Here is a 7,143-nt window from a genome sequence, read left to right as displayed (position 1 = left end):
TGCCCAACGCAAATGATTCATCTCGTTGATTCTTCAAGTGAACTGTGTTAAAAGCCGTCGGCATTATTGTATACTGTGTATTTCTTTTATTTTCCTTAAGTTTCCTAATTATTAGTAGACGTGACACCCACGCATCGATATGCTGTTTTACAAAAAAATACATATATTAGTGAATTACATTAATTTTAAACAAATTAATCAAATGAAAATATAAGAAAAATATAAGACTTACCCCTCCATCGAAATAGCCATTGTCTTCGACCCCTAATAATACGCCCCACCAAGACCGATCAAGCAACAAATAGATATCATCATTGAGCTTGCATATGTCAGTGAAACACCCCTGGCTTCGCTCATGTAGATAAAAATCAACTGCGGTTGTAGCCCAAAGGGTGTTATCCAGAATTGTGTCCGGTAGTTGTTTCCTCTCCTCTTCAGATACCGATATGGTACTGGCCGGTAACTCATACGAGAGCCAACTTGAATCCATCATGTCCGGCACGTCAGAGGGTTTCTCAAGAATCCTATATATGACGCCATGTGAATCGGGCTCTTGAATGGTGGGAGGGACCTCTTCAACGATGACAGTGGCCTCTTGAACGGTGGGAGGGGACTCTCGAGGAATGATAGGGGCCTCTTCAACGATAGGAGTGGACTCTTGAGGGATGATAGGCGAGTCGGGCTTCTTCTTGCGGTGTCTTCGCACTATTGGGGTATACGGAGACTTAATAGCACGTGCACGCCGTCTGATGTGTGAACTCTATCGTGCAAGAAAAACCCGACGTAAAGCATCCACCTTATCGGTCCGCTAAATAAAAATACAAATATCAGTAAATAAACAGACATGATATTTAAACAGTGAAAACAAAGATAAATATATTTCAAACTTTCAACCAAAAGACAAAACAAAGACAAATACTAACTTCACAGTGTTAAAGTAAAAAGTTTAGCAGTTTTGGCAGCAACCGAATAAATTTACTAAGCAATCTAAGTGAAATGGTTAATTTAAGTGAAATTACGAGTAAATTTATCATCAAGTTAAATATGGAAAATCTTAAACTTACCTCGTTGCGTAGAGTATGAACCTCATTCTGCAACGATACTACCATCTCACGTAGAGCGGCAACCTCACCACGTAAAGTAGACACCTCTACACGCCATGCACCATCGTTATCGCGTAGAGTACCGATCTCCTCACGCAAGGCATTGACCTCATCACGTAACTCCCTTGACTCATCCCGTGGAGGTGGAGAACAGGGAGATAGAAGTCGTGGCATCTTTGTCGGTCGCCTATCATGAGGTGATGGTGGAGAAGAGACTCGATGATGTGACGGGATAGGTGATGCTCTCGTTGTAGAGGTGTATAGTCGGGTCGATCAGGTGATGGCTCTGGGTGAGGTGATGGCTCTCGAAGTGGAGGAAGTGGAGGCTGCTCATCATTCGTGCCATCAAAAAAACGCTGACTAGCTTGCCACCAATCAGTGGCAAGCTCAGCCTATGTGGGTGTCAGTCTCATTAATGGAGTGTTGGCCTCCTAAAAATATAATAAAAACTAAACAAAGTTAAACGTCTACTATTAATAACTTGTTTATATATAATAGTATTTGTGTTAACTTACATTATTTATTGTCGCATATGGTATTAAGTCTTCCCAATCCAACATACGTTTCCTCTTCCAGGAAATAGCCCTAAGAATATCATCTGAGGATTTTAATGCATATGTCCGCATGCTGGGGAAAGCCTCGAATATCCAAATCTACAAACAATATAATAACAAACATTAGTAATTGTTAAATAATTAATTATAATTTTGAAAACATTATATAGAAATTCTTACCTTAAAGGCCCAAACAAAGCCTGACAAAGTGTATTTCGACCCATCGCCCCGCAAACTTTTGCGGTCATCAAAGGCAGACGACAACTTAGTCCAGGTAGCTTTCCATATATACGAACCCCACGGAAACAGATTCCATGCATTTAGGTCCTCTACCAATAATATTAGCTCCTGAGGAATAGGTTGTCTGGCCTCTCTGCCTAGAAAGCCGGCATACAAAAGTAATAGAAGGCATACTCGGACAACATCGACGTCATTCATCCGAGTAAAACCATCTTTCTTATTAAACAATTTCTTCATGTCGTCGACGTGTAAGTTCGGCTTCTCTATTGACTCATCAGGAAAAACCCTGGATAACCATGATGGGCGGGTGATATGACGAGTGTACCGGCCTACATCATCGTGTCCGAATCGTAGACCAGTGATTAAGCAGAACTCCTTCCGCCCAAAACAAGTATACGCCGGTGGAAAATGAAACCATATCTCTTCCTCACCACGTTGTATACTGTCGGGTAGATCGCTAGTCATGGTCTGAAGCCACAAATGGGTCAAACTAGCATCTCCACCCGGATGCTGTACTCTCAGCCATGGCCCGAAGCAGGTTTCTTCAAACAATTTTCTTTGTGCAGGTGAAAGCTTCGAAGCAATTGTAGTGGCTAGGCTAACTTTATTCCTTAATGTCAATGAAGCCGAAAAAAATTTCTACAAAAAAACAATAAACATACCAAGTTAGATATACCAAAAATTACACTGTCAAGATATACCAAAAACAAAACAATAAACATAAATAGTAGTTTATTCTTGAAACTAAAATTTGCAACACTGTTTTTGTCTTTTGGTTGAAATGAAAATCGCAACGAGATAATGAGAATCGCAACGCGAAATGACTATCGCGACCAGACAATCGCAACGCGAAATGAAAATCGCAACCGCGAAATAAAAATCGCAACGCGAAATGAAAATCGCAACGCGAAATGAAAATCGCAATGCGATTTTGGTTTCGCGTTGCGATTTTTATTTCGCATTGCGATAGTTATTTCCGCGTTGCGATTTTCATTCTCGAAACTATTCTTCTTCTGCATTACTTCAACCAAAAGACAAAGCAAAGACAAATACTAACTTCACAGGCTAAACAGTTTAGCAGTATTGGCAGCAATCGAATGAATTTAATAAGAAATCTAAGTGAAATGGTTAATTTATTATTGAAATTACCAGCAAACTTATCATCAATCTCAATATGAAAAACCTAAAATAATACAAAAATTTCAAAATAAAAATAAAAAAAACTAACCCTCGTAGGTTGATTTTCCATTTCTGAATGATTGTGAGGGATTTTTGACTGTGAATGGTTGTGAGGGATTTCGCCGGCGATGGGGACGGAAATTTTCGGAGATGGGTACGGATTTCACCGTAGAGAGTGAGAGATGGAGATGGGACTGAGTGTTGTGTTTTTGGGTTTGAGGTTATGAGTTGCGATTACTGTGGACGATTCATTTTCCGATTTATTAAGAAAAAATACGTGTTTGGAATTTGAAAAAAAAATACGCGTTAATACGAATGGCGCTATTTAAATCGCGTTGCGAAAGTCAGTATCGCGTTGCGAAAGTAAGTATCTCGTTGCGATTTTGTATTATCGCATTGCGATAGTAAGTATCGCATTGCGATTTTCCCAATTCGCGTTGCGATTTACTTATTCGCATTGCGATTTTCCCAATTCGCGTTGCGATTTACTTATTCGCATTGCGAATTGGGAAAATCGTAACGATACTGTAGACCATCGCAACGCGATTTTCAACTATCGCATTGCGAAAATGCAACGCGAATTTGCGATAATGGAGATCGCGTTGCGAATTAGCGATCGCATTGCGATTTTGTTGGTCATTTTGGCAAATCCGGAAAAAGTTGGTTAAAATCGTATATTATATGAGATTTTTGGTCACTGAGGTTATTTTCTCTTATATAATTTGGGGGTAAAATTTTAAATTAGCTTACGATTATAGGGGTTTTTTTTTAAATTTCCTTACTGTTACACTAGTAAAAAAATTATACATCAAATCAAAATACTTTGAGTTATATGTAAACTCGTTTGTTTTTTTTAAAAAAACCCAGAAAAAGTAACCTAAACAATATATATGTATGTGTGATGGGTTTAAAAAAAAAATTATATCGAGTTGGATTAGCATAAATATTTTAATCTTAAACCATTTTTAATACTCTCATTTTACAATTCAATTCTGTTTAATCTCGATTTTTTAAATTAATCTTATAAAATTAAATTGAATTTAAATTCTTCAAATTAGGATCTTATTGTCTATTTCTATCCTCGACCCATCTTTGGGTGACCATCTTAAATGCTCTAACCAACTTTTTAGAGTAAAATATATGTTTAGTATCTAAATTATTATTTTTATTTTATTTTTTAAAAATTATATCTAACATTTTATTTAGATTTCACTGTGATACGATGATGTTGATGTATCATCATAAAATAATATCATGACATTATTAAAAGTAATAAAAAAAACATCACATCAATAGTTTTATTAGTTTTCTAATAATAATATCAAATTGAAACTTAAACTAAACATATTTTTTTAAAACAAAGTCTAAATATCTAAACAGAATAAAAGTAACACTTTAGATATTAAACTTGTATTTTACCCTTTAATAGTTCTACCCGCTTGTCAGTAGGCTCGCTGTTTTATATACTGAGCTCAAAATCTGAAAAATAAAAAAAAATCGATTCAGCCATGGCGATGACTCAGTTAAGCATGTGTTCTTCATCCCCCTTCTTTTATCGCCGTCACTTCCTTAAGAATCATACTTCGAAACCCTTTTTAATTCTACCCACCTCTAGATCCTTTTCTTGCTTCACCGTCTTTGCAACGTTTCCTCCTTCTTCTACCTCTCACTCTTCCTCCCCTATTTTCCTCCCTTTTCTTCAGGAACCTGAAGAAGAAGAACTAGAACTTGAAATTGAAGAAAAAGATGATGAAGAAGAAGAGGATATAAAAGACCCAATTATCAGATTCTTCAAGTCACGTCCCTCAGCTCCCGACCCACCTCGTCAAGGCAAATTCTCTCTCCAAAAGAACCGTCGTTCTTCATGGCATCTAGCGCCGGATATTCGATCCTTACCAGATCCGGAATCCGACTCTGAATCTGTGCCTGACGAAGAAGATATACTCTCAGAGGCAAAACAACAAACAGGTTCTACGCAGGAAGACTCAAAGGAACTACCTGAGGGCATTGTGGGAGAAATTATACGCATTGCGAGAAACTTGCCGGAGAATTCGACATTGGGTGAGTTCTTGGGAGGTTATCAAGGGAAACTGAGTCAAAAAGAGTGCTTGCAAGTTTTGTCAGTAATGAGCAACGAAGGTCTTATTCTGGGTTCCTTGTATTTTTTCGAGTGGATGCGTTTGCAGGAGCCGTCTCTCGTCACTCCGCGAGCTTGTTCGATCATCTTCCCGGTGTTGGGGAGATCGGGAATGGGTGATAAATTGATGGTTTTGTTTAAGAATTTGCCGCAGAGTAAGGGTTTCAGAGATGTTCGTGTTTATAATGCTGCCATTTCTGGGCTTTTAAGCTCGAAAAGGTAACATTTTTGGGAGCTTTAGATAATTTCAATTCCTTGGTGATAACAGTTATTTGCTAAATGTTCTTATATATATCATTACAACTTGTATAGGTATAATGATGCTCGGGAAGTGTATACAGCCATGGAATCGAACAATGTTGAACCGGATCATGTTACTTGCTCAACAATGATCACAGTTATAAGAAAAACCGGGGGTACTGCGAAGGATTCATGGGAGTTCTTGGAGAGAATGAATCGAAAAGGAGTTAAATGGAGTGTTGAAGTTCTGGGGTCGATAATAAAGTCGTTTTGCGACGGAGGGCTGAAGAATGAAGCCCTTATTATCCAATCCGAAATGGAGAAGAAAGGGGTTCATTCGAATACCGTAGTGTACAACACTTTGATGGATGCTTATGGTAAATCGAATCAAATTGAGGAAGTTGAAGGCCTTTACGCTGAGATGAAAATGAAAGGCCTTAAGCCAACATCTGCGACGTTTAACATACTTATGGATGCGTATAGCCGGAGAATGCAGCCGGAGATTGTTGAGGAACTGTTGGTGGAAATGCATGATATGGGGTTGAAACCGGATGGGAAATCATACACTTGCCTGATCGGTGCATACGGGAGGCAGAAAAAGATGAGTGACTGGGCAGCTGATGCATTCTTGAGGATGAAGAAAGTCGGTCTAAAACCGACTTCACATTCGTATACATCGCTTATCCATGCTTACTCCATTAGTGGTTGGCATGAGAAAGCTTATTCCGCATTCGAAGATATGCAGAGAGAAGGAATTAAGCCTTCCATTGAAACCTACACTGCTCTATTGGATGCATTCAGGCGTGCAGGTGACACTCAAGGATTGATGAAAGTATGGAAGCTGATGATCAAAGAAAAAATAGAAGGCACTCGGGTTACCTTCAACATTCTTCTCGACGGATTCGCTAAACAAGGTCAATATATTGAAGCAAGGGATGTTATTTCCGAGTTCGGGAAGATCGGCTTGCAACCAACACAGATGACATATAATATGCTGATGAATGCGTATGCAAGGGGAGGCCAACACCACAAGTTGCCGCAATTGTTGAAAGAAATGGCGGTTCTTGATCTAAAACCGGATTCCGTAACGTATTCGACAACGATCTACGCCTTTGTTCGTGTTCGGGATTTCAAGAGGGCATTCTATTATCACAAGCAAATGGTGAAAGAGGGGCAAGTTCCGGATGTTAAGTCGTATGAAAAGCTTAGATCGATACTGGATGTGAAAGCAGCAAAACAGAACAAGAGGGATAAGAGTGCCATAATGGGTATAATTAACAGTAAAATGGGAATGGTGAAAGCGAAAAAGGAAGACGAAGAAAGACGAGTTTTGGAAGAATAAGAAAAAGGATCATAGAACACCCGATGTTGCTGCTAATGGAGGTCAGTAGGGGTGAACAATCGGGATGAGTTGAGTCGAGTAAAAATGTTTCGAGTTATTTTAGTTGATAAATCTTGTTTTATAACTCAAACTTGATTTGAATTTTTTTTGGTCAAATTTATAAAATTCGAGTTGAATTATTTAAGATTCTGTTTAAATTTAATTGTAAATATTTATAATATTATAGTATTATTTGATTTCAATTTAAATAGTTTTTTATAACCATACACGATACACATATTTTTTCAAATTTTTTCATATGTAATATATATAAATTATAGAGAGTCATGGATTCAACTTAAACTTGAA

General features: G+C 38.1%; 1 pseudogene; it reads left to right on the top strand.

Moving 5' to 3' along the window:
* The first annotated feature begins 4,582 nt into the window (after window positions 1-4,582).
* LOC120151973 lies at window positions 4,583-6,890 on the top strand (annotated as a pseudogene).
* The last annotated feature ends 253 nt before the right edge of the window (window positions 6,891-7,143 follow it).

This window comes from Hibiscus syriacus, unplaced genomic scaffold (assembly GCF_006381635.1).
Source record: "Hibiscus syriacus cultivar Baekdansim isolate YM2019G1 unplaced genomic scaffold, ASM638163v2 tig00111071_pilon, whole genome shotgun sequence".
NCBI lineage: Eukaryota > Viridiplantae > Streptophyta > Magnoliopsida > Malvales > Malvaceae > Hibiscus > Hibiscus syriacus.
The sequence above is the reverse complement of the archived record's forward strand: the minus strand, read 5'-3'. Positions and strand labels throughout refer to the sequence as shown.